Source organism: Eriocheir sinensis, chromosome 26 (genome assembly GCF_024679095.1).
Source record: "Eriocheir sinensis breed Jianghai 21 chromosome 26, ASM2467909v1, whole genome shotgun sequence".
Taxonomy (NCBI): domain Eukaryota; kingdom Metazoa; phylum Arthropoda; class Malacostraca; order Decapoda; family Varunidae; genus Eriocheir; species Eriocheir sinensis.
The window spans coordinates 17821628-17827627 of NC_066534.1; the positions used below are offsets into that span (position 1 = coordinate 17821628).

Below are 6000 nucleotides of genomic sequence, written 5' to 3' on the forward strand. Positions count from 1 at the left end.
GAGGGTCTGGTGTTGCTGGAGGTGGTATAATTAAGGTTCATGTAGAGCTTTCTATGCAAAACAATTGCGATTCGGACGCGGCAATTGGACGCTTTACGAGCTTCCTCTGTTCCACGCACGTCGCCTCCCTCGCCCGGAGTCGCGGACCCACCCTCCGTTACGCTGGGTACGGCGGGTCGCGGGGCGCCGCGGGGCACACCCGAGGCGTGGGAAGGGAGGGAAGAAAGGGGACGCTCGATTCGTATGGCGGCGGCGGGGCGTGTGACTAATTGATTATACACATTAGGACAACACTCCAGCCCTGAATGCTACACCGAACTGACGGGTTCATTTTTACCCTCATATATAGGAACACACACACACACACACACACACACACAGCACCAGCAGCAACAACAACAGCAACAGCAGCAGAAGCAGACGCAGCAGCAGCAACAGCAGCAGCAGCGGTGAGTCATACGGAAGTACAAAGCCTGGGTGTGAGTGTCGCTCGGAGGTGACAAATGTGAGGACCCAAACTGGGAATCGGACGAGGGTCACCTTCTGGCCCCCTGTCATGCCGCAACGCCCCCCCTCCCCCCCGCCCCTTACCCCACATACTCTGCAGGGCACCGGGGGGGAGGCAGGGACAGGCGAGTGGCGACACGAAAATCAATATATAATGTTTGCAGGAGTAGCATAAATATCTGCCAGCGCTATATTATGCCTGCTGAAATAGAATTAAAATGGACGAGTTTTGCGTAAATCCACTATTCACATAACATCGCCTGCTATCATAACAACAACAACAACGGGCGGTGGCGTAATAGTAACAGCAGTCTTCAGTTTGTTCTCTTGACTGCCGGTAAAAGAACTAGAAAGCCCTAAACCCGCTGTGAAGGCTTTGACGCTGCTGATGTTTACCTTCGTGTGAAAATGCCCGACGCACTGTTCGTGAAATGATCGACATCCCTTTAATAACAACGTTGAGGCTAAACAAAGTGAAAGAAAGAAAGAAGATGAAGAAGAGACAAATAAGAAGAAAAGAAGCGAAAGTAGACCAAGAACAATAACAGGTATAATTAGAAGGATGTTATGTATAAAAAAAATCGCATTACAAAGGTGAACACAAACTCCTCTGTAATGTGTGCGACTCGTGCTTCCCTCCTGTAGTGGTGTCCTGGTGCGGGTTGATGAAACGTTGGTGAAGGGTGACACGCTGGCGGCAGTAAAGACAGCGGCGGGGCGGGAGGGGGGTGAGGCGAAGGGTCGATGAGCGAAGTGAAATTATGACTATCGGCAAGACGCTTCACTTTATTCACTTGGTCCAAATATGATCACGCAGCGTAATATTAGTGTTTAGTATTTTTAGGGCCGCTGAGCGAAGTGAAATTATGACTATCTGCAAGACGCTTCACTTTATTCACTTGGTCCAAAGATGCCCACGCGGCGTAATATTAGTGTTTAGTATTTTTAGGGCCGATGAGCGAAGTGAAATTATGACCATCTGCAAGACGCTTCACTTTATTCACTTGGTCCATAGATGATCAAGCGGCGTAATATTGGTGTTTAGTATTTTATCTGCAAGACGCTTCACTTTATTCACTTGGTCCATAGATGATCAAGCGGCGTAATATTGGTGTTTAGTATTTTTAGTCGTCGTATTTATTTATTTCTTCTTGGGGAGTCACCGGAGGCCGAGAATGCCTGATGGAACGAAGAGTTACTTTTAAGCGTATGAAGTAATAACGAGACGCTTTATGTATATCCTAAAAACACAAATTACTGATCCTTAACGGTTGTCTCCTTGAATAAAAAGCGTTCCTCTATATTGTGTTCCGTTACTAAGGACGAGAAGCATTTAAATTATGGCTTGTAAAAGAGGTATGATCACTGTCCTTCCTGTACCCGTCTATGTAATATCCTGTGGCCCTTTACTTAGGATGAGAAGTATTTAAATTATGGCTTGTAAAAGAGGTATGATCATTGCCGCTCCTGTACCCGTCTATGTAGTATCTGTGAATTAATGCTGAGACGCTAATGTATATCCTAAGAGACACAGTATTCATTACAATCTGCTATCTCCTCTTTCTTTTTTACAGTAAAGGAAGCAGCTCAAGGGCAAAATGATGATAATAATGAGAAAAAACACCGCTAATCATTGCCCCTATAAAAAAACTTCAGAAGTGGCCAAGAGAGAGGTCAATTTCGGGTGGGGAGGTGTCTCGGTACTCTCCCCTTGAATGCAAAGCGTCCTTCATCCTGTGTACTTTTACTAGGGATGAGGAGCATTTAAATCATGGCTTGTAAGGGGTATGAGCATTGTCGTCACTGTAGCCACCACTGTAGTATATATCGTGAGGGGGGTAAGAGGAGTGAAGGGTCAGGAACAAATGGCCTGGTCCGCGGCTCTCAAGTGTCTCGTTTATTAATGTATAAGCTGCCCTGACATCAGCTCGATAATGTTCCCTGCGGTGCCGAATAGAAGGCTCCTGTGTCGAAGAGTGTTGTTGAAGTGCATTAAAGTCATCGTCGGAACCATCAGTACTTTAATATCTAATAAACTTCGTCTTCGTTTTCTTTTTCCTCTTTTCCTTTTCCTTTTCTTCTAATTATACTTGTTCTTGTTCTTGATCTACTTCCGCTTCTTTTTCTTCTCTTCTATATCTTCATCTTCCTCTTCTTTTTTCTTTTTCTTCTTCTTCTTCTTCTTCTTCATCTTCCTATTCTATTTCTCCTTGTTCTCTTTCTTGTTCTAGTTCTTATTCACCTTTTCTTCATGTTCTTTTCTTTTTTCCTCCTCAGAACAGCACCATAAAAACACTCCCTAAGGAACACTCCAGCAACAAGGTGAACGTCGTGGCTGCGGCAGAGAGCAAGTGTCGAGGGAGCACCAGCTATGGCGACGTTGTTTGACCCGGCACGCAGAGGCACGAGTCACCCTCCCACTGTCCATTGACCTCGGCGGGGAGCAACGAAGCCAGCGTTCATTACTCACCGCCGTGCATCGCTTAGAACCAAAGCCGCGCACAAAGGCCAACAATGGAAGGGTTCAAATGGACGCATCATCCCGTGGGGCCGTTCAAAACAAAGACAACTGAAGAATTAATGATAAAAACACATATATCTCTGGGAAGTCCGCCCCTACCTTTGCCTCCTCCTACCCCTCCTTCTTCCCCCGCCACTATAATACGTCACCTGGCAGGCCAGCGAGGGGGCACTCACTCATTCCTCCTCCACAGTTACATTGATTGCCAGCGAGCATACACAAGTGTCTCCAGGAAGTAAATCATCGCCACACGTCAAGAAGGGAATGAGGAGGTGCAGAGGTGACAAAAGGGACGCCATACCACCCGCCCAGCCAGTCACAACGATGAGAGAAACACGTAGAAGACAGCAACAAAAAATCCTTAAACTACACAGCAAGCAACACCACCTCAGGAAACTTAAATAGTGTGACAGCTGTTTGACATCTCCGTTATTTATTTTTCAGTTAACAGCATGTGGTTGACGTTTTATCTGTTATCTTTTATCTCGGTCAGTCTCCGGTAAAAATATAAAAAATGTGTGGTGCAGAAGATTTTTTTTCTTTTTCTGCCTCGTCCATCCTTACCAACCTAACCTAACCTAACGTGCCCGAAGATATACATTACGATAGAGAAGTCCACCTGAGGCACAAACCAAGTACGAGCTCTTCACACCTTCCTCCATCTCTCCACATCGTCCCCAACCCTTCCACATTCTCCAAGCGCTACTACGGCTTCCACATCTCTCCCGCACCTTCCGCAGCATTCTCAAATCTTACTTGGATCTCCCACCTCTTTCCCGGCCCTCTCACATCTTCCCCAGTGTTAACATACCTTCCCCACGCCTTTTCCAGCCTTATTACATCCTCCGCAGTCCTCTCACACTTCTAGCTCTCCTCATTAACTCCTCCACACCGACCCATTGTCTCCCTTCCCTTGGGTTTCTCGGCTCCACCCAAGTGACACAACTCGTCGCCTTGTGTCATGGGGAAATACTGTCGTTGATAAGCTTTGTGATTCACGAGGAAACATTACAGGATGGACAGATAAGCATGAAAGTAGCTGCTTCTTGGCCATCTAAGGGTCTGGCTGGTGACTTTGCTTTGGATAATAGGACGGAATAGAAAGGAGCCCAGAGTGAAGTATGAAAAAGCAGCAACAATATATACATGCACAGACAGACACATGCAGGCAAAAACCATGAATACGCTCCTAAAAATACGAATTAGAAAGAAAACTAATACAAATGCAGGAATTTTTTTTTTTCTGCAACTTTTATCTTGGTCAAAAAGTGTATTTACTCCAAACGTATCAGGCGAGTGCTATTGAACAATGCGGAAGGGGATAAATAAACAGCTGTGGCAATGAACTTCGATGAGGGACTAATATTTCTGGTCACTGCCATTTCATCCATTAAACATACCAATTTCACTTTGCTACTGTTGGTTACTATTTTATTTTTTTGTCATTGAGATCCATGAATAGGCATCAAGGGGAACAAATGATACGCAAACAAGGAGGGGATCAGGACATCTCTCCTCCCGAAATTGACCCCTCTTTGGCCACCTCTTTGGATTCTTTTTAGGAGCAGCGAGTAGCGGGCTTTTTTTTCTTTTTTTTTTCTTTTGTTGTGCCCTTGAGCTGTCTCCTTTGTTGTAAAAAAAAAAAACGTCCTCGATGAAAAGACGTGGATAAGAAAAAATAACTTGCCTTCCTTTCTTCTAACCAACAAGAACAGTTAACAGTTACCTCAGCAGCGCCTGGATTCGTCACTCAACGTCCTGTCACCCGCTGGACCTGATGCTTGACGGGAATATTAATGGGCCAGCACTTCTTGCAGGTGTGAACCCTTCGGGGCCGCCCACCTGATGCCCGGGGGCTGATGAACCCGACGCGGCACCCTGCAGCCTTGTGGCCACCCGCCGGGCAGGGCAAGGCTGCGACACACACTCACCTGGGGACGAGACATGCAAATGAGCGACACACCTGTTCTCTGTCCCCTCCTTGTTACAACCTGTGCATGTGTAGACGCTTATTCTGGCGCCACACCTGCCCGCCCGCCTCTCATGATGCACAAAACATCTGTCTGCAAAGGTGTGTGTGTGTGTGTGTGTGTGTGTGTGTGTGTGTATGTGCTTTCAAATATTAACTGCAACACATAATAACATGCACTTCATCGGTCAGTCACCCTTGTCAACACACACACACACGTCTATACCACCCACAAGCCAACACCTGAAGCGCCATTATTACAGGTGGTGATGGACAATTATGAACACACTCGCATGTACTGGAGGCTCAACTTTTTGGGATCGTGGCTGAGTCGTGTCTAAGAGATGGAGGCAGTGACTACTAGAACTCAGGCGACGATCATTGGTTCATTCTTTAACGTATCGGGGTCCAACTACTAGATCCCATGGCCACAAAGAAGACCAACCGGGTTTTCATGGGTGATTTTCCCGTTCAAGATGATGAAGTCGTGTAAAAATATCACGAGCATCACAAAACAGTTCATGGAAATCCCAGCAACATCTAAGAGAGGCTTTTCAAACAGGTGAGCTGAGGCGCCCATACGTTCAGGGACACAGGACTTGGGGTCGCGGCCTTACGAGCACCACCCAGCTGCTAACAGACGGAGGAAAAGGAGGATGAGGAGGAACCTGGATATAAGAGGCGAATATCAAGGAGTGTGATCAGCTGATGTTCGCTCATGATAATGTGAAAGTCTTCTCGCCCCGCCCTGACCCGCCTGCCAGACAGACGGCCCAGCATGTGTCTGTCCTGCGTCACGAGACTGTGACGAGAGGTCGAAGGGGAAGGGAGAGTGAGTGGGGATGGGAGGGGAAGGGCAAGGATAAGGGTAGGTGGTAAAAGAAGGGATAGTGGTCGAGGATCAGTCAAGAGGGCCACGGAAGCTTCATATATGCGAGTAGAGGCGAACCAACAGCTAATAACCTTAAGGGGAACAGCCATTCAGTAAATCCATATTGTGTAT

At 46.9% G+C, this 6000-nt stretch overlaps 1 long non-coding RNA gene across 1 annotated transcript in view; it reads right to left on the reverse strand.

Moving 5' to 3' along the window:
• Positions 1 to 5079, reverse strand: part of LOC127003849 (uncharacterized) — a 106252-nt gene extending 101173 nt beyond the window's left edge. The window contains exon 1 of the long non-coding RNA XR_007757442.1: positions 4755 to 5079. This is a non-coding gene — a long non-coding RNA (uncharacterized LOC127003849). The remainder of the gene's footprint in view (positions 1 to 4754) is intronic.
• Between the last annotated feature and the right edge of the window lie 921 nt (positions 5080 to 6000).